At 43.4% G+C, this 21,246-nt stretch overlaps 1 protein-coding gene across 2 annotated transcripts in view; it reads right to left on the reverse strand.

The window, feature by feature from the left end:
* The window catches only part of LRRC8D (leucine rich repeat containing 8 family member D), a 70,548-nt gene extending 50,443 nt beyond the window's left edge, over window positions 1-20,105 (reverse strand). For both annotated transcript variants that reach the window (XM_018561399.1, XM_018561397.1), the window contains exon 1: window positions 20,018-20,105. The gene's annotated coding sequence lies outside the window, so the exon portion shown is untranslated. The remainder of the gene's footprint in view (window positions 1-20,017) is intronic.
* Window positions 20,106-21,246: the final 1,141 nt, after the last annotated feature.

The raw sequence follows: 21,246 nt of genomic DNA on the forward strand, positions 1-21,246 counted from the left end.
TAATGCTTATGAGCGCTGATGGAGGAATCCCCCGTTGTGTGCATTGTTTGAGAAATAGCCAATAGCAGGCTGGCTATTGCTCCCAAATGTTTACATTCTGCTGCGGACCGCGGATCCTAGCCGCCGGCCGGCAGCGAGATGTAAACAAAGACTGTCTTTAGCACTAAATACATTGGGGGAAATGTTTCAAAACTGGAGCAGACAGAATGTGGAGCAGTTGCCCAACCAATCAGCATCTCTCTTCAGTTTGCTCAGGTAAGATCTGCAAATGAGACAGAGATGCTGATTGGTTGCAGTGCAAATCTGCTCCAGATTTTGTCTGCTCCAGTTTTGATAAATTCCCCCCATAGTGTTCCCTTGTCTTTGAAGAAACCGCCCATTAAAACATTTAAAAAAACAAATCGAGGACATATTTTTTGCCAGTTGCTTGAGAGTGCTGGTTGTTTGAATGCCGTATAATGGGGAGTTTACTGTAAATATGTCATAGATGATAGCTGAAGGAATATATTTAATTTAAGACTTCGAGCCCATTCACACCAGGGCAGCTGCGGATCAGCACGGTTACCACGTTGATCTCAAAAGGGAGGTCTTGGTAGTTTTTAATTGCGTTTCAGCTCTGAAACTCAATTGAAAACACCCAAAACCGCGCTGATCGGCGCCGTTCCATTGAAAGCTGTATGGAAACCGCAAAGATAGTGCAGGGAGCAGTTCGGGTGGGGGTTTGGATCGCACGGACCCGCATGTCATGTCAGCAAATCCGTGCGGCCGAATCCACACAGCCGAACCGCCCTGTCGTGAACCAGGTTGTTCAGATTGCATAAACCCGAAATGTTCAGATTGCCTTAACTCGAATTGTGACTGGTTCTCCTAAAACTCCACTCAAATGTGTATATTCGCCTGCACTTTATACAATTCAGAAAGTAGAATACGAAATAGTGGACATGTCTTCAACACAACAGCTGTCAGGCTTTCCTAAATACAGAGTGTGGATCAATACTATTAACAACTATGTGAATGGAGAAATGGAAAACAACAAAATCAATGTTACAGTGTCTGCATACACCAACACGTTTCACATTAGATCTGTTACTAGGAGGTATTTCGAAAAAAATATCAAACAGGACCCACAAAAGTAAGTGCAAGTAAAGGATTCACAACAATTTGGCAATCATTCAAGGCCAAGTTCAATAATTAGCTTCAGTTTAGTCAAAGAAAAATGTTTTTAAATTCCTCCCTCCATCTAGCCCCCATAATTCATTAAACCATCCCCCTACAGGTGCTTACTAACCTCCTATGATGGCAGCGGCCTCCCATATGTCATCCGGTAAAATTCTAGTGCCGGGGTGCGCTGTACAGTAACATCCCATGGACTTGAATGCCTCTACTGCAGGAGCAAAGTCCCAGTAAAGTCTATGGGATGTTAGAGCACAGGTGCAGCCCGGCACTAGATTTTTACCATGCAGAATGAGGACAATGCGAGAAGCAGCTGCCATCAGGGGAGGTAAGTATCCACTTGCGGGTGTTAATGGATCAGTTTAGTGTACATAGGGGGCTAGGAAGAGACAATAGGGGTTTTAGCCAATTATTGACATCCAGTATCTATACATAACTCATAAAATTCATGCAGAGCCTCAGACTTCAAAAACATAAGTTTAAAAAAAATGACTATTTTATCATTATTGTAAAAGGAAAGTACACAATTCAATGCATTTGCACTGAGATTATACATCATGTATTCATTATTAGAAGCCTGAGGAGTTTATGTCCTTCATGTACAAATTATTTGGAACACAAGATCATGTAATTCAACCAATAACTCATACAAGACTTCTGGGAAAAGACATTAACAAGTCATTCTGGTGCCAAAATTACTCAGTGGACATGGTCAAAGTACCAATCACAAAGAAATAACAGACTCCTTCTTGCAAGCAGACTAAACCTAAATGGCAGGCGTGGCAGCATTAGTAATTGGTTTGTTGGAAGTCAGCTCTTAAGGTGCCCACACACCTTACAATTTATCTGCAGATTTTCTGTGGTCAGATGGAAAAAGTGCAACAGATTGGCCCAGGTGGAGATTACTCCATCCACACAGTTAAGTGCAGATGAAGGAATCTGTTGCACCTTTTCCATCTGACCACAGAAAATCTGCAGATAAATTGTAAGGTGTGTGGGCAGCTTTAGGAAACTGCGCAATCGCTGGTTATCTTTACCACACTTTATCTTTAATCCACATAAAATGGTATAAACAACCATTATTATATCAACAGAGAAGAAAAGGATGTTTGCAAGGCCAGTACAGCAATGTGGGTGGTGGGAAAGTGCAGGACAATATTTACCATTAAAGTGACACTAAACTCGGGAGTTAAATCTTAAAAATACATTCAAGTACCATAACTATTAAAAAGTGACATTAAAGCCAAAAACTTTTTTCCCTCCTCCCAATGTTAATTAAAGCACTTACCTTAGATTATGTCTCTTAATCCAATCTTCCTCTTCTTTCCTGTCCTTTTCAGCCTTCACTCCAGCGATGCAGCAGGTCTCTAATCCAGCGCTGACTCCTCTGTCCTTGCTGGCACGGTTTCCCACGGTGTCTGCATGCAGGTGCACGCGTCCATAGACTTACCTTGTGTCTCTCCTCGTCTCCCGGTCGAAAATCCGAACTGCGCCCGCCCCAAGATGGTTTTCAACCGCCCGAGACTTTTCTGTCAGGGTAACTTTAAACCGCTTTTAGCGCCGTTTTTGTATTTTACATATATCTACTGCTTGCTAGCCGTAGATATATGCAAAAAAAACGTGAGGGTTTAGAAACCTTTTAACATGTATGTATCTTATGTGTGTACACTCGGCTGTAGATCCTAAAATCATCTCTGAATTGGTGCGGAGTGTCTGCACCAATTCAGAGATGATTTTAGGATCTACAGCCGAGTGTACACACATAAGATACATACATGTTAAAGGGTTTCTAAACCCTCACGTTTTTTTGCATATATCTACGGCTATATCTACGGCTTCTGGAGGGTGGCTACTTTTGTTCCCCATGGTCCCTGTGTGTGTTGTAAAGTAGCCACCTCTCCAAGCTCACTCCTGTGATGGACTACAATCTCACATTCCGTTTACTAATTTGTATTGAGATTGTAGTCCATCACAGGAGTGAGTCTGGAGTGGTAATTGAATGCACTTTTAAGATTTTACTCCTGAATTTAGTGTCACTTTAAAGCATATCTAATCCTAAAAGTTAACATCTTATATATTGCAGTTTACCAATCCTTAAATATGGTGGCTGCGTTCATTTTCTTCATTTTCACCTGGTGAATCAGCCAGTAAGTCAGTTACTTCTCAACTAATTTTGACACTTAGCTTATTGGTATCCATTTAGCGCAGATTAGCTGTTGTAAAAAAAAAAGTTACCTCTCAACTGCCTGTATCACAGGGGTCCCCAACCTGGTAGGATCCTGGACCCGTTAGAAATCTGGACATGCACGTCACTTCCAGCGGTGTCGAGGGCATCGGGGGGGTCTTTTGAATGCACAAGCTCAGAGCTACTGATCAGGTCCAGAAATTCCACTGGCAATCGCGCATGTGCGGGGAAGCGGTTCCATAACATTCACAGCCGAAGCAAAAATTAACGGGGAAGCTCCTGCCTTTACAGTATAACACTACCCTCTCTACAGTGTGACAATGCTACTGTCCAAGGGTGGCTTTGTTGTTCCTCCATAAAGTTAAGCCATCCTAAGGCTGGCCACACACCTTACAACCATCGCAAGACTTTTGTCTTGCGATGGTTGTAAGGTACTTAAAAAAACGTACAATCTGCCTATCTTGCCTAGGCAGATCGTACTTGCGATGATCGCAAGCCATGCCCCCTGAGGGGCGGGCTTCCGATGACCACAATGCCGAACGGGCAGTGTGCGCTTGCGCACACCGGCCCGTACGGCTGTTATCGTACGGACATGCCACAAACCCGCCGAACATCGTACGATGCTCGGCGTGTTTTCGAACATGTCCGTAAGTTTAAAGTCGTGCGACCTTACAGTAGTAGAGGTCGCACGGCTTCCACACACCTTACGATAATCGTACGATCGGGGGATTTCCCACGATTATCGTAAGGTGTGTGGGCACCCTAAGACAGGAAGTGTGTTACTGGCCAGATCACCTGATCACCTGCTGACAAAAAAGGAAAAAAAATGGCTAAAAAAAAACTAATGCAGCCACCACATTTAAGGATTTCTAAACTACAATATATTACAAGAAAGAAAGAAGGGGAAACACAATTACAATTTGTTGCAGATCCCCTTTAATTTTCTATTTATCTGATCAGCTCAGTAGTAGAACTAAAAGGAAGGGCAGAGGTGCGGAAAGTCTAGGGCTGCTGAAGGAGTCACATGACTGCCTGCAAGTGATTTATTGACGGGCTATAAATTTCGCAGGTAGCAGTGCATTTGAAGCAGCCTAAATATGATCATGAAAACAAAGTCAGCTCAAAGCTTTGTCCAGCTCTGTTCATTTTCAGCAAATGCAAATCAATATAGCAATGGGTAAATTTAGCACATACAGAACATTTTGCAGGCCCCATGATCAACACAGTCGTAATTATTTTTAGTCAGTGGAAACTAGAGCCTCCTCCAATATGTATACAAAAAGATACAAACAGATAAAACATTAAAGGAGAATTATGAGGCAAGTGATTTTCACTCAGCCTCATAATCTGAGCCAACCTGCGACAAAGAAACTGTCACAGGTCGGCTCAGTAGATCGGGAAGAGAGTGAACACATACCGTCGCTCGCTCACTTCTCAATCTATCCCTGCAGAGAGCCGTGACTTCATTCACGGCTCCCTGCAGGGATTTCCCCCCTCCCCTGTCCGATCCTCCAGCGCTGACTGGCGTAACGGACGGGGGAGGGAGGGGGCGGGCACAGCTGGCTCTGCCTCTGGATAGGCAGAGCCAGCTGTCAATCCCGCAGCTGGGTGGATCTTGACAGCAATGTCGGGATCCGTCCCGGCTGCGGCGTCTCAGTATACCGCGAACTGTAGCTCGCGGTATACTGAGCTTTGGGTCACGGGAGAACGCTAGTTTGTGTTCTCCCTTGACCCTTTGGAGAACTATGGGGAAAAGCCCTGACCCCATAGTTCTCCTTTAAAAGGTAACACCTCAGAAAAAGAATTCAAATATCAAGTAACAGGACTACAAGCAGGAGACAACCAAAATGCTATACAATGTAAATAGGATCTTTATAACAAAACGTAAACTGAGGAATGACCCCGATGTAGGGAATAAAAAACAGGGAACAAGTAAATGGCAAATCAAGGGAGGGAGAGTTATATTACATCTTGTTACACAGAGGCATCAGCAGTACGCTGGCAATAACTAGTGCCAAGGGAGAGGAAAATAAAAAGTATGGGAGAAGAGCCTTAATTCCTGGAGACCTCTGACTTTACCTAGACATGTTCAGGGTGACTTATCAAAAACTCCCTGTATCCCTGAGATCAACACAGTCTTTTGGTTGCACACTGGACCACTCGCCCCAATCTGGTATTTTGCATTCCTTCATTCCCACCCCCCCCTTTGTTTGGGTGTTTTGTTTTGCCCCTTGCCTGGCTCCCCTGATGCTACCTCATTTGTCTTTCTTCTAGCTGTCTAGATCTTCACCTTTGTTCTCTGCCTTATCTGGTGTCTCTCAAGGTTAGTAAGTCTATTCTCTGGTTAGACAGGGTTGGAGGCTTCTTGTGTAAACTTTTAGGTTGCAATGTGTATGTATAAAAACTTTAAAAGGTTACTGCTCGGGATCGGAAACAAGATTCCAGTTTTAGACTACGATAGTTGCACAAGGTTGATGGCAACTGAAGTTGTCTCTATACATGTTTTGAAGTGCATATTTACCTGGATTTTCATTCTGTAATCTGGAAGTTATGACCATAATTGTGTATTATTTACAACTGATTTTCTTACTGTTCCCAAACGGTTTATAAATAAAGAAGAAAAAAAAGAAAAAAAAAAGAAGAACGGAGCTCAGACACATTTTTCAGTCTCCAAGTTACAAAGAAAAGTATGCATCTATGACAAGTAATACTCCCCACTTACTATTATTAGGCCGTTAATGGCCAACGTTGACCCCAGTTATAACAATCAAAATTTCAATTGAACTGTAAAAAAGGTCTGCACATCTATAAATTCTGAAGGTTAACTTGTGCCTTGCCCATATACAGTAAACTCCCCGTTATCCGGCATCCACAGGGGTTGGTAGATTCTGGATAAATGTAGCTTCTGCTTGCTTGAGAGATACTATTAAAAATAGGTCTAACTAATGCCATACCCTATACTATACCATACCATAACATAAACTCTGTATTGACTTCATATTAATACTGAAATGCAATAATCAAAAGCAAATTAAGACAAATAGACACACTTAATACAAAATAAGACACATAGACACACAATTGTTTCCAGGATAATACATGCCGCAGATCAGCAGAACATTGAGTACACAGGGGACTTTTTTTTTCTGGTTAGATGAAAGTTCTGGTTAGTTGAATTCCGGATAACAGAGAGTTTACTGTACCTACCTTTCCTTCACTCCACCGCCACTCTGTTCAGTGTCGTGAGCTAAAGGAAATACCCCAGATATAAAAGCCAATCAGCAGTGTCACAAAGTGAGCCATAGCTCCGTGGAAGCTACTCCAGCGACTTGTATCTTTACCTACATGTCATGGTATATTCACTTCTTTGTTTACACTTGTCCAGCGCTGACAGTACAAAGCTCTCTCAATCCATACATCGCTGCCATCTTTTCTGCCACTCCTTCCGGGTTCGTCTCTCTCCTATATGGCCACTGTTGATGGAACTCCAGTGCATGCTTGCAGTAGCTGCCCAGCACCCTGCTCCATTCTCAGCAATCTTTTGGATTGTAAGCCTTCACGGGCAGGGCCCTTCTTACCATCTTGTCTTGAATTGTATTGTGATTGTAATATCTACCTTATATTGTATAGTGTTGCGCAAACTGTTGGCACTATATAAATCCTGAATAATAATAATAATAATTTACAGATGTCAGGAATGGGCTGGGAGTGAACGCTGCACTGCACATATGCTGCAGACAGTGTGTACTAGAACAAAAATTACTAGAAGCAAAAAAGAAAGGGTTTCCTGGCAAAAGAGATATGCACAGTTTTGTTTTCTGCCAAAAACTCCTAACAATCTTTTTTTTTTTTAAAGTTCTGCTTCAAGATACAATATAATACATATTTAATTGCGCTGTATAAAAAATTGACTGACTGAAACATAAATGTTTTAATCAGATTATTGTATTGTATAGTTCTACATAATGTTCTGTATGACAGACTTTATAATCCAAATCTGTTTGCATGTTTAACTTTAAAAGAGAACTATGGGGTAACCTTTTTATCCCATAGTTCTCTTTAGGGTCACGGGAGGACATATACTAACCTCCTCCTGTGACCCAAAACTCAGTATAAAGCAGGCTATAGCCCGTGATAGCCTGCGATATACAGAGAGCGCTCCAGCCGGGACAGATCCCGACAATGCTGTCGAGATCCACCCAGCTGGCTGATTGACAGCGGGCTCTGCCTATCTAAAGGCAGAGCCAGCTGTGCCCGCCCCTTACCCTGTCCGTTCCTCCACTCAGCGCTGGAGGATTGGAGAGGGGAGGGGAAAATCATGTGGGGAGCGGTGACTGACAATCACTGTTCCCTGCAGGGAGATGTTTGGGAAGTGAACGAGCGACGGAATGTGTTCGCTCACTTCCCGATCAATAGAGCCGACCAGTGACAGCTTGTTTGTCACAGGTTGGCTCTAACTATGAGGATGAATGGAAATCCCTCAGCTCATAGTTCTCCTTTAAACTTCCTCAGCACAGATTGCCCTTAAACAACGCTCTGTAAAATGTGACAATGTGAAAATGACTTTTAAAGATTAACTTTCACACAAAATAATTTCATTTTAAAGAATGCAACACGTAGGCAAGCACATAATCATTAGCGCCACACAAAAACCCCATACTATAGTTAGAACACAGCAAGCCTGGTTATGAAAAGCTGAGCACAACCTAATCAAAGAGCCAGCATATGGAAGGACGATAAATATTTAACTTTTAACCATAAAGTAAGGCCACATCTTGGAAGTGAACATCATTCAAGGCTGTGTCCCTGAGTCTCCACATAGCTGGCTGTACAAATCAGCTAAATAAGGCACGATAAACACTCAGACAAGCTGTTGTTATGGAATAGTGCTCTCTTTAACGGGTATTGCTATTTAATGAGTGCTACTAAAGGCTACTGTGTATGTAAATACTGTGAGGGGAATTTATCAAAACTGGAGCAGACAAAATCTGGAGCAGTTGCCCATGGCAACCAATCAGCTTCTCTCTTTAGTTTGTTCAGTTAAGATGTGAAAATGAAAGAGAGAAGCTGATTGGTTGCCATGCACGGCTGCTCCAGATTTTGTCTGCTCCAGTTTTGATAAATTCCCCATCTGCGTATTTATGAATATTCTGTAAATAATAATAAAAAGAAAATCTTAGAAATATTTTATTATTTTAAAGTGAACCCATGGCTCACTTAGGCTTCATTCACACCTAGTGTTTTGTAGCGCTTTTTCTGCCCTAAAAAAAAAGGCCAGAAAAAAGCCCAAAATAAAATCCCGTTCATTTCTATGGCCCCATAGACTTCAATGGAAACGTTTAAAAATGCGTGTTCGCTGCGTTTTTGCATGCGTTTTCGCACACGCTTGCCTATTTACATCAATGTGTCACAATGTGCTCCAAAAATCTGCTCCAAAAAAACATGCAGCAAAAACGCTCATAGAAATGAGCAAACATGGTGTCGCTTGGGTGTGAATGAAGCCTAAAGCCCCTTTCACACGGGCGCCTTCAGTTGCGATCATCAGGGGATCTATGCATGGATACTTTGCTGATCAGAGCAGTTTGTAGCAGCGGTGACATCCATGCCTGTCCAGTTTTTTCTCCATCATGCATTGGTGGAAAAAAATGAAATTACCAGACCCAGGAATGTCTACAGGGAGTCAGATGAAAGTCGACATGTGTTTGTTTACATCAGATTACCTACGATCAGCCATGATCAGGTCCGCCAAAATTATTATTATATTATTATTATACAGTTTGTGCAGCACTTTACAATATCAGGAAGACATTACAATACAAGACAAATGGTAAGGAGGGCCCTACCCAAGAGAGCTTACAATCTAAGATGGAATTCAGTTCGGTTTGGGAGTCGGGGGTAATCAGATGTAAACGGACAAACGTCTGTTTAGATCCAGCTGCCCATAAACACACGGTCTTCTGATTAGATAAGCCTGAAAAACTGACAGGTGCACCTGATCGGAATACTCGTCTTAAAGGGGCCTTAAAAGGAGAACTATGAGGTGAGTGATCTCCACTCATCCTGATAGTTAGAGCCAAACTGTGACAAAGAAGCTGTCACCGGTCAGCTCTATCAATCGGGAAGTGAGCAGAAACATGCACTGTTCCGCTCACTTCTCGATCATCTCCCTGCAGTGAGCATTGACGGTCAGTCACCACTCCTCGCAGGGTATTACCCCCTCCCCTCTCCGATCCCTCAGTGCCGAGTGGGAGGAACGAACAGGGGAGGGAGCAGGCACAGCTGGCTCTGCGTCTAGACAGGCAGAGACAGCTGTCAGTCTCCCAGCTGGGTGGATCCCGCCTCTGGTGCTCTCAGTATATTGCAGGCAATAGCCTGCGATATACTGAGCTTTGGGTCACGGGAGGAGGTTGGTATATGTCCTTCCGTGACCCTAAAGAGAGCTACGGTAAAGAGAGCTATACTTACCCCATAGTTCTCTTTTACATTCCTAAACTGGCAACAGTAGCAAATAAGTTGCCCACTTGATTTGTTTACAAACATTAGAGTAACATTTCCTTTAACCCCTTCGTGACGGGAGACGTACAGTGTACGTCCCGGCACTTTGTGCCTATATGACTGGCCACGTACACTGTACGTGACGAGTTATATAAGGCTTTGTAATGCTGGTAACAGCTGATTCTCAGCAGTTACCAGTCAGTAATGAATGCCTCAGTATTGAGGCATTCATTAATAAAATAATTAAGCTTTTTGTAAAAGCTTCTTCCTTTCATTAATGAAAGAATGAAGCCGTTACATGCAAATACAGGACCGCAATTTGCGATCCTGTATTTGACAGCTGAAAATACATTTCACTCAAAAGATACAATGTATATCTTTTGAGTGAAATGTATCAGTTCTGATCGCCTAGGCACGATCAAAGAGCTTTTAGGGAGATCTGAATCTGACTAAAGTCAGGATCAGTCTCTAAGGTTATTATTAGCTGTTCCTAAGTTTGGAGCAGCCTAATAGCCAAAAAAAATTTTAAAAAGTTAATAAATTAAGCAGTCATAGTGACTGCTTGATATAAACTGACAAGAAAAAAAAAGTTTTTTATTTTTTTTACAAAGTGTAAAAAAAATGAAATAAAGTGTAAAACAAAATTCGGAAAATAAAAATGATATATAAATATATTTTTATACTATAATATAAAAATAATAATAATAATCAAAACTTGTAAAAAAAGTGTTTTCTTCTAGTTTTTTTCCTCATTTAGTTATTTTATTCAAACTAAGTGAGGGGTTATATGTGATATAATTATATAGCCCTAACTGTCCTCTAAAAACAATATATAATGTGTGGGTACATTTAGTAAGAAAGTATATTACTGCTGTGGAAGAATCACACAGCAAAAATGTAAAAAGTGTGTCAGTCATTTATGAACAGAAACTGAAAACTAGCTCAGTCATGAAGGGGTTAAAACACTTTGTACTTCTTTGAAATGCAATAGACACCCCTGGCCATTCAATCTTTGATCTTTGTAGGGAAGGGGGGCTACTGGCTAAGCTGCATTAAAGCACACCTTTCTAGAGCTGCAGCTAACGATTATTTTCAAAATCGATTAGTTAGCCGATTATTAAGTTCGTTTAATCGGTTAATCGGATAGAAAAAATGAGAGAATGTGGGCAGCCACTACTGAACTCCTTCTGAAAATGCTATTTGCTTGGCTGTGTTTGTAATTTTAAGATTTAACTTCTGAGCTTAGCGCCACTTTAACAGTAGAGTGGGGAAAGGTGTGAACTTCTATCAGGTGTTTATTGTTCTGACCATATTCTGAATTCAAAGTCAGCAATTGCAGCTCCTATACTTCTCTCACTACAGGTTTAACTCCAGCCCAAACTGTTATTTTTCGTCGTGGATAGGCAACAGTTAGAACCTCTGCCAGGTTTTTATTTCTGTATGGGCGTCTGTTGCAAAGATATCACCTCACCTCCTGTCCCAAAAACAATGATAGAAGAGAGGACAAAACAGGAAGTCAACAGCATTCAAAACAGCAATAAAAGACTGTTTAAGTAGCGATATCTTAGACGCTCTTTCAGGTTTCCATTGTTCTGTATTCCCATTGGAGATACATTATTAATATTCTCACTTGCTGTCCCCGCCACATTATCACCTGGACTGAAGTGAGGGGAACACCAAATGCTGCCGCAGAGCACTAAAGACCTGACAAGATTATCTAACCTTCATCCACTCTCTGTGACTCCAACCTAAATTGTTTTTTATTTTACAATTTCATTTTTTTCTTTTCAAATGAAGGGAATGAATTGGAAACATGAACAGCCCTCTGTGAATCAATAAACCTTTGCACGTGTGCATACATTCCTATGTTGAGTCCCACGTTTGTTTTTCAGTAGTATATACTGTAGCAATAAACTTCTGTAAAAGTTGTAACTTGTGACATTGCATGTGATCTTTATTAACCCATGCAGCTCTGATATGCTGTTACGCAAGCGCACAAAAAGGAAGCACAAAGGATTAAAATACACTGCAAGAACATTAAAGTGACCCAGACACCACATTATACAACTGAGCAAATATATAATGCAAATAGGGTAACTATTTCCCCCACTGAAGAAATCTGTGTTATATATGCAGAACTACTGGCACCCCTAACTTCACAGTAGTTCCATTCCACAGGCAGTCATTACCCGTAACTGTGGTGTCATCCTTCCCTTTCTTCCTCTGTGAGCAAAGTGTGTGAGATTCAAACAGGACTGGGCTCGGAAGATATGTAAAGCCCGAGACGCTAGTAGACTGCACAGTGACCCCACAGTAAGCTACAATAAAGCAGCACATGCACAAGATTATTATCTAAGTCTGCTAGGACTACTAACATATTAAAAGATGGTGGCACGCCATCTAAAAAAGTGGAACAGAGGGGGAATAGTGAGGTAATGGGGCAATATAAAGGATTTCTAAAACTACAGTCAAATATTTTTTTCCAAGGGCCATGTGGGATAGTTTTTCATTAAAGTGACTGTTACTAAAATAGAAATGCCAATAAAAGAGTTACCTGCAAAGAAGAAAGTAAATACCTCTCAAGCGGCCCGTGCCGCCAAACACCACTGTAATGAACTGGAATGGTCACCTGAAATTCAAACTCCAGATCCCCCCTGGGCTCCCTGGTCCTTCCTGCTGAGCCCTACGTCACAGGTTGGTGGATCAAACCACTGAGTGCAGAGGTGGACCACGAGATTGACACTCACTGAAACGTCACTTTCTGAAAAGACTTCAGGCTACGGCTTCTCTTCATTAGAGAGGTATTCGGCAGTGCATGTGGTAGGAGAGCTATTTTTTTTTCTCCTTTAGGACCCATTCACACCACATCATCTCCAGACCAGATCGTTTCCAGACCCAAAATGTATCCTAATGTATCGCTATGCTATTTCTGGCCTCTGTTCACACCAGTGCAGTCAGTTCCAGACCAGAAAAATACTGCTTGTCTCATTTAGTCTGGTCTGCAATGCGCTGGAACTGCAGCAGGTTCACACTATTTTCCGGATATGATCTGGTCCGGAAAATGGTGTGAACCTGCCCTAAGGGCTTGTTCACACCATGTCCAGATCAAATCCAGAGCAGAACAGTTTATTCCCGGACCAAAAAAGCAGCCTAATGTATCCCTATGGTATTTCTGGGCTCTGTTGACACCAGCGCAGCCCGTTCCAGACCAGACAAAAAAAATGACTGCTTGTCTCATTTTCTCTGGTCCGGGATGCACTAAAATGCATGGAAACGCATCAAAAACACAAAGGCACTGGTACGCACCTGAAACCTAAAAAGAAAAAAAAAAACGCTCCAGAACGCGGCAAAATGGTGGTAAAACATGGCAAACCGCAATGCACCGTGTTCCAGATCTGGTCCGGAAAATGGGTTGAACCTGGCCATAAAGGAAACTCTTTTACTGCCATTTCTGTTCAGAGTTGCATTGAGGGCAAGCTCATATGTATGACTAAAATCATCCAAAAATAAATATGGAAGGCCTGCAACTAATTCCTGTGATATGGTACAACAGGGTCATATTTATACATAACATGGATGGATATTAAAAGGAGAATCTAAAGTAGTAGTAGTAGTGTTGTGCGCTTGTTCACCTTTTTACTTTTTGTGACTGGGTGAACTAAACCTTTATGGTAACATGTTTATCATTTAAAGTAAAACTGAGAACTACTGCTGCAACATCAGCCATTTTAAACATATTGATTTTGTCCCTGTATATATTTTTACATATATTATGTGTTATTTGCGGAACAAATGTATTCCTTGTCTTATCCCATAGTCTACAGAGTTCTACGGCTTTGCACAGCACTTGTCAGTATAAAAGGTGCCCATACTTTTGTCTTGCGATGGTTGTGCGGTAATTTAAAAAACTTACGATCTGCCCATCTTGGACAGGCAGATCGTACTTGCGATCATCGCAAGCCCTCCCCCCTGAGGGGCAGGCTTACGATGACTGCAATGCTGAACGGGAAGTGTGCGCTTGCGCACATCGGCCCGTGCGCCATTTGTCTTACGAGCAGGCCACAAACCCGCCGACAATCGTGCGATTCTCGGCGGGTTTTGGAGCCTGCTCGTAAGACAAAAGACGTCGACCGTACAGTAGAAACGGTTGCACGCCTTTCATACACCTGCCGATTATCGTACGATCGCGGGATTTCCCGCGATTATCGTACGATAATCGGCAGGTGTATGGGCACCTTCACACTGAACATGCCTACAGGAGGGAAGAGCACAAGGATGACCTCACCACTGTGCAGCTGCTTCTTCATTATCCAATCAGCAGACTAAGGACTGGGAAAGCAGAATTTCAGCAACATTTGTTTTCTATAGTCATCCATCAGATGAGTGAGCACCCTTACCACAAGATCAGGAGGAGAATGCTGTTGAACTGTGTACATAATTGCAGCTATAGTAGTAAGGCTGGAGATATGATACAGTTCCTGATAATAACATTTCTCCTAGAGTTGCACTGTAAAGTGAACCTGTGTTCTGTCTATTCTGGAAAAAAATAGGTTTCATTCACTGAAAAAAATTGGTTTAATCCCCCCCTCCCTTCTCCAATCCTCCACCAACCCACCTATGAAATATCTGGTACTTTTAGGAACAAGAGACACTCTACCTCTCCACAATGCAGTATTGGTGATAGAGTTGAAATTTACAGCAAATTACATAAAATATTGGGATACATTTGTAAAAATCCTGCAGACTGAAAACAAGGCAGATTCTGTGACGTAGTAAGGTGTGAGACTTTGATCATTATTTATCTCCCAAATAACAAACTGTTCGATCCGTCCTTCAAAAGATCAACATGCAAAGGCCAGTTTTCCAGATGTGTGACCCCAATATGCACAATTGCAATTTCTGAGGCCCCTGGCCTCCTGTAGCACTTTTTTCCAATAACGTCTTTCTAAGTAATAGCACAAAGAAGAGGAAATCCAATGTTAATGTGCAACGTTGCTGACTGCACACATATTAGATGCACCTGGACCGATTTCTGTGTAATCAGCAAGTGATCGCACCTAATGGAACGCCATGGAAATGTGCTGTCAATGTACAGTATTCAAAATGTACGCAAAATGTTTTGCAATGTGTTTGGGCATAGACTGAAGTGAGGGAAGAGGTTTCCCTGAGGCCTCCAACATGGAGGAGGCCTGAGAGATGGAAAGAGGAAAAGAATCAGGACCAGTACAGGCTCTTGAAGTGCCCTGGATCTATGTGGACTTCAGAGCATGGTCAGTGTTTCTTTCCTGGATTGTGGAGCTGCATGGCTATTTTCACAAGATCCGGTGAGTCTGGAGCGGAGGATGGTTACCCCATGACACCTAGAACCCCTATACCCTCTCTTCCTAATAAGATGTTCAATAAAATATTCAACTAGCATCATATTACTGAGGTGGACTTCAATTGATGGGCATCAGAAGAGGGCGGATAGTGCTAATGGGCGCAGCTGGAGATCAACCCCTAGACTGACTAGATGTGGACCAGGCAAACAGCGGCTCCCTGCGGTGAGTTATCGCTACATTACTTTTAGACTTCTGGGTGAGGGGTGCTGAGTGTTTTAGGTGTCATGCCCTCTTAAAACTAAAGGGGCCATTTTTCATGCCTTGCATACTTGTTACAAGCATTTCCATTAATTTGATAAAAATAACGTTATCTCAACATATTTCCTGTTCTGTTCAGTCATAAAAGTTTGATTCTGGATAGCACTCTGGCAAGTTGCACGGGGTTCTGTATAGGCAGAGCCAGCTGTCAATCCTGCAGCTGGGTGGATCCCGAATGCAATGTCGGGATCCGTTCCGGCTGCGGCGTCTCAGTATACCGCGAGCTGTTCTCCCGTGACCCTTAGGAGAACTATGGGGAAAAGCTCTGACCCCATAGTTCTCCTTTAAGTGTGATGCTAAAAGCAGTAATATGTTGAATAAATGATGTATTTAAAGTCTGCCAGCGTTGTCCTGACTTTTTATTCTAATCGTTCTTTTTGGAATTAATGACAAACCTCTCAATTTTCTGAGCCAGGAATGAAGATTTGTTGCACAGGGGTTGTTGGCTGAGAATAGAAGGAGGCACACTCGAAAACCAAAACATGCAACCCTGAAGCCTTATGCTGGACAAACGCGTAATTCGAACGTACAATATAACGATCGTTTTAATCAGAAATGCTGCCTTTAGGAATCGAATGCAATAAATGGGCAGCTTGATCAATAAATGATTGTCTTCATAAGCAAAGAATGATCTGTCCCAGCGGAAGAGGCAACTAAATTCCACCAAATTGGTTTCCTATGTTGCTTCGAGGAATTATTTTCGTGTGAAAGTTTAAGATGACCGTATCAATGATCGATTAGCGTTACATGTATAGGTGACATTACTTCCAATCACACAGATGAAGAGGCATATTGAGTGTGTCCGGAGCTTACAAATACTTACATATTTTCAATTACATTGGCAGCAAAATCAAACACCACAACAACATACATACACTTTCTAACAATGCATCAATATTGACTTAGGGTCCACACACCTTACGATTATCGTACGATAATCGCGGGAAATCCCGCCATCGTACGATGATCGTAAGGTGTGTGGAAGCCGTGCGACCTCTACTACTGTAAGGTCGCACGACTTTAAACTTACGGACATGTTTGAAAACCCGCCGAGCATCGTACGATGTTCGGCGGGTTTGTGGCATGTCCGTACGATAACAGCCGTACGGGCCGGTGTGCGCAAGCGCACACTGCCCGTTCGGCATTGTGGTCATCGGAAGCCCGCCCCTCAGGGGGCGTGGCTTGCGATCATCGCAAGTACGATCTGCCAATGCAACATAGGCAGATCGTACGTTTTTTTAAGTACCTTACAACCATCGCAAGACAGAAGTCTTGCGATGGTTGTAAGGTGTGTGCCCAGCCTTACATACCGTCTCTTAGGCAGGTTAGCTTTATCAACAGATCTGTATTACTTGTGGAGAGAAGTCTAAGGCCCCGTTCACATATAGCGACATACCTTTTGCAGCGGATCCGCACGGCCGGGATAGCGCGACTTTCGGGGCGACGTTCCAGCGACGGTAGCGCGACCTTCCCCGTCGGGCTCCATAGAAAAAAAGTAAAATCGCGCAAAATCCGCCGAAAAAAGGGTCCGGTAGAAGCGACTTGCGACCGCGACGCGCGACATGGAGTTAAGACAGCTCCATTGAATAACATTGGCCGGCGACTTCTCGCGATATCGCGCTGCAAAAATGCGCAATATCGCGGCGGAAATCGCGCGACAATTCGCTATATGTGAACGGGGCCTAAAGCTGGCCATACACCTAGAGATTGTCTGCAGATTTCCTATGGTCAGATGGAAAAAGTGCAACAGATTCCTCCATCTACGCTAAACTGTGTGGCTGGAGGAATCTCCCGCTGGGCCAAGCTTCAGTATCTTGCTAGTCGGCCCCGCTGGCTGTCAAAATACCTGAACAATGCCTGCAGCCAATCAGATTGTTCAGGTATTTTGAGAGCCAGCGGGGCCGACTAGCAAGATACTGAAGCTTGGACCAGCGGGAGATTGCTCCATCCACACAGTTTAGCGTAGATGGAGGAATCTGTTGCACTTTTTCCATCTGACCATAGAAAATCTGCAGATAATCTACAAGTGTGTGGCCAGCTTAAAGCCCTCACTTTAAATAAGCTAAATACATTCCGGGTGCATCAAAGCAGAAGGTGTCCAATATCTTACAGTGCGTTTTCTTTCTAAAGCAGCCACAGCCTGATTAGCAGTTGTATAGTGGGATCCTTGCTCTCTGTGGGGAAGCAGCGGTCTCTCTGAAGGGATCTGACATGCTGCCTGCTGAGTCAGAATGAATGCAGAGCTATACTCCTGATACAACAAGGGTCCCACTATGCAGCTGCTGGCAGAGGACAGACTTTCCTACTTGGAGAAGAGCTGCTTCAGAGAAAAAAAAAAAAAAGAACTGAAAGATGATGGACATTTGTTTTGCTGCACTCGGAATGTATTTAGCGGATTTATACTGACAGTTCACTTGGGCTTTAAATATATTAACTGTAACTAATGTACAATAACAAATGATTAAAGCCGTACACTGGGAATTGCACACAAAAAAACTACCCTTACAACTAACCCCCCTATGCAAGGGTTAATTGCTCGTTAGGTCTTGGGGTTGAGGAATTGGGTGCTATACGTACTTATCTCTCACTTTGACAGGCTCCTATCGTCTGTGGGACCTTATCCCCGATCATCGCATGCAATGCAGGACCCACAGCCCTGTATTGTGTGTGAAGGCAGCAAGGGACTGACCGCAACCCAGAGCGTCAGGGAGAAGTGGTGATCACCACAGCCTCCCGTAGCGAGGTGTAAGGTAATACACCTTATTCCTCTACCCCCTAGACTTAAAAAGGAACTTCACCCTACCTAGCCAAAACGTTAAACCCCTTAGAGCCGATTCACACCAGATGCTGGCCGTTGTTTCCAGCACAGCCCCAATGCAAGAAAAGGCAAAATTACCTTGTCATGGACAGGATTGGTTAACATCACCGCGTTGCGATGAGAACATGGTGGTGTGCTCTGAAAAAAAGTACGGCAAGCTGTACTTGTTTTCAGAGCAGCGGGATTCGATGCAGTACAACTGCTTCACACCCTGCTCTGCCCATAGAACTTAATAAAATTCCACTTGTGACATTTCAGTAAAGTTCTAAAAAGAAAAAAAAAAGAACAGAGCAATGTGCCGGGATCGGTGCATCTACAATGTGTCAGGCAAGGAAGACCAGCCGCTGTGCGTTTAGCACATCAACTCCTGTGAATTGGCCCTAACACTTGTTACGGCATGAAAGCGAAAAAAATACATACTAGTCTGCGGAGTCCAGCGTCCTCTTCCTACAAGGTGAAGTTCTTCTTGCACTGCTCAGTTCCCATGCCTCCATCTCGAAATTAGATCCAGCCCGTGCGCAGACATGGGTCTATGGGATTGGGCAGGGACAGAAGGCACGTCTGCACATGCGCAGACAAGTCCAGAAATGCAATGTTTTCTTTCAGATCTATTGGACCTTGCAGAGACTGTGGACACCATACAGCGTTGTGATCAGTGATAGATAAAATAGGTGCTGGAAGGGACCACCATGGATTGCGCCGTGCAGAACCTCAGAGATGACTGAGCCTGACGAAAAGGACCCTGTGTGGCCCAGAAAGCGCTTGCCAATGAGAGACAGCATCTGTCAATAAATGAGCATCTAATTGCTGTTATTATAGTTGTTGGAGTGCTAGTGACGTCTTTTTTTTTTTGTCTACTCCTCCAATGGTGTCACCCAGGTGCAGGCCGCACCCCCATAGAGATGCAACCGCTTCAAGACAGCCCCAAACGTTGGCAAGTGACATATCGCACACTGCCTCCCCAGTATGTGACGTAGCCATTACAGGAGGAATACGTCATCCTCATCTTGGCAAAGAGACCAGAAGTCAATATAAAAAAATGAAAAAGTTCTTTGTTTGGGATTGTGGAAGAGGCAGGGACAGGAGGCAGAGGAGAGGATGTTATATTTATGGGTGAAGGTCCGCTTTAAAGGGCATTTAACCCTTTGCACAGTATTTTTTGTCTCATTCTCGTAGAACCGCTTTAAATAAAAATCAATTTGCAGTAACTGTCTAGAGCGCCGACGGACGCTCCTAATTTATTCAATGCTACTAATGTATAACACATAATAATAAAAAATAAGCCGGTGACTGTATCTAGAGCGCAGAAATTAGTCTGATTTGAGTCTCCTATAGTAGTGATGATAGTAAATATTAGATCACTATAGTCATATCAGTAAATTAAATATTGTGATTGGTTGCCAGGGGCAATGGCACCTTTCTAATAACCATTGTGGCAAGAAATGACAGTGATCCAATGCATGGGAGGCCATGACAATCCAGCACATGTATGGACCCAGCCAGGTAGTGGCATGGATCGCACAGGGAAGCCATATGGAGTCCTCCCACATGGACGGTGCTGGTGCTTTCCAGTCACTGCTGGATGCTGGGATTAGAATGGTGGCGCTGGGAAGATCAGGCTAGTGACAGGCGAGCAGTTGTAGAAGGCATACAGCATGGCCAGCACTGAAATATCAGGTAACCCAGTGTGTCCCCTCCATGTCTCACCTGAGCTGAGCCTGCTCCGGCTCTCCCCTCCTCTGCCAGGTGGGTGCCGGCCTCAGTCACGGCCTGGCAGCGTGGGCACAGGGCGGCATCGGGCAGAGACGGGACGATCTCTCAGACATAGACCCAGCCGGCCGTGCGCTTCTTCCTGGAGATTGACGAGTGAGATGTGAGGCGAGCTCTATATCACAGGCGGCATCCCCGGCTTCTCTACAGACGTGTGCTCCGTGTGGCCTGTAGGGGGCGCTGTGCCGTCCTCCGCTGGGCTCAGTGACTGAGATACAGAGCGTTGTGGATGAGGAGATGCAGCGAGTTTTCAGGTGCCATACGCTTCTGTGTTGCTTTTGCATTTTTATCAGGGGCGGATCCAGAGTCTAGTCTCAGGAGGGGCGCTGCCAGAAAATAGGGTCCAAGCTGTAGAGAGACTACAAATCTCAGCAATAAATTATACAGCAATCCAGAATGGTACCAGCCATAGAGGACTATAAATCACAGCAATACATTATACAGCAATGCAGAATACCATCAGCTATAGAGGACTACAAATCCCAGCAATACATTATATAGCCATGCAGAATGGCACCGGCTATAGAGGACTTTAAATCCCAGCAATACATTATATAGCAAGTTAAACATTTAAAGTACCAGTATCTGCGCTTCGTATTGGGGGCATTTTTACGAGTACTTGTGAAAATGTCCAGTATTAGCACTGGTGCATCCCTATTATATAATATAATGTATTTCTGGGACTTGAAGTCCTGCATAGCTGGTATTATTCTGCATTTCTGTATGATCATTATACAGCAATGCAGAATACCACCAGCTATGCAGGACTACAAGTCCCAGTAATACATAATGCAAATCAGCAATGCTGAATACAACCTGCTCCTGTACAGTCCATACATTGTACTACAGCTGAGCACTGAGCATCTTATATAACACTGGCAAATGGCGAGCACTCATTGGGCAGCATGGTCACCTGACCAATGAGAAGCACTTCTCAGCAAGAAGTGTTTCTCATTGGTCAGATGACCATGCTGACCAATGAGTGCTTACCTTATGCAAGTGTTATTCAAGATGCTGAGTGACCGGCTGCAGGGCGGTGTACAGTATACAGAAAAATAAATCAGAAAATCAAAAAATAGTAGACTACCCTCCACACAATTCCGCACTGTATTCTCAATGCTGTAATCCAGCATTCTTTTCTCTTTCTTTTCTTCGTTTTACCTTTT

Source organism: Nanorana parkeri, unplaced genomic scaffold, assembly GCF_000935625.1.
Source record: "Nanorana parkeri isolate BGI_ZX_2015 unplaced genomic scaffold, ASM93562v1 scaffold521, whole genome shotgun sequence".
Lineage (NCBI taxonomy): Eukaryota > Metazoa > Chordata > Amphibia > Anura > Dicroglossidae > Nanorana > Nanorana parkeri.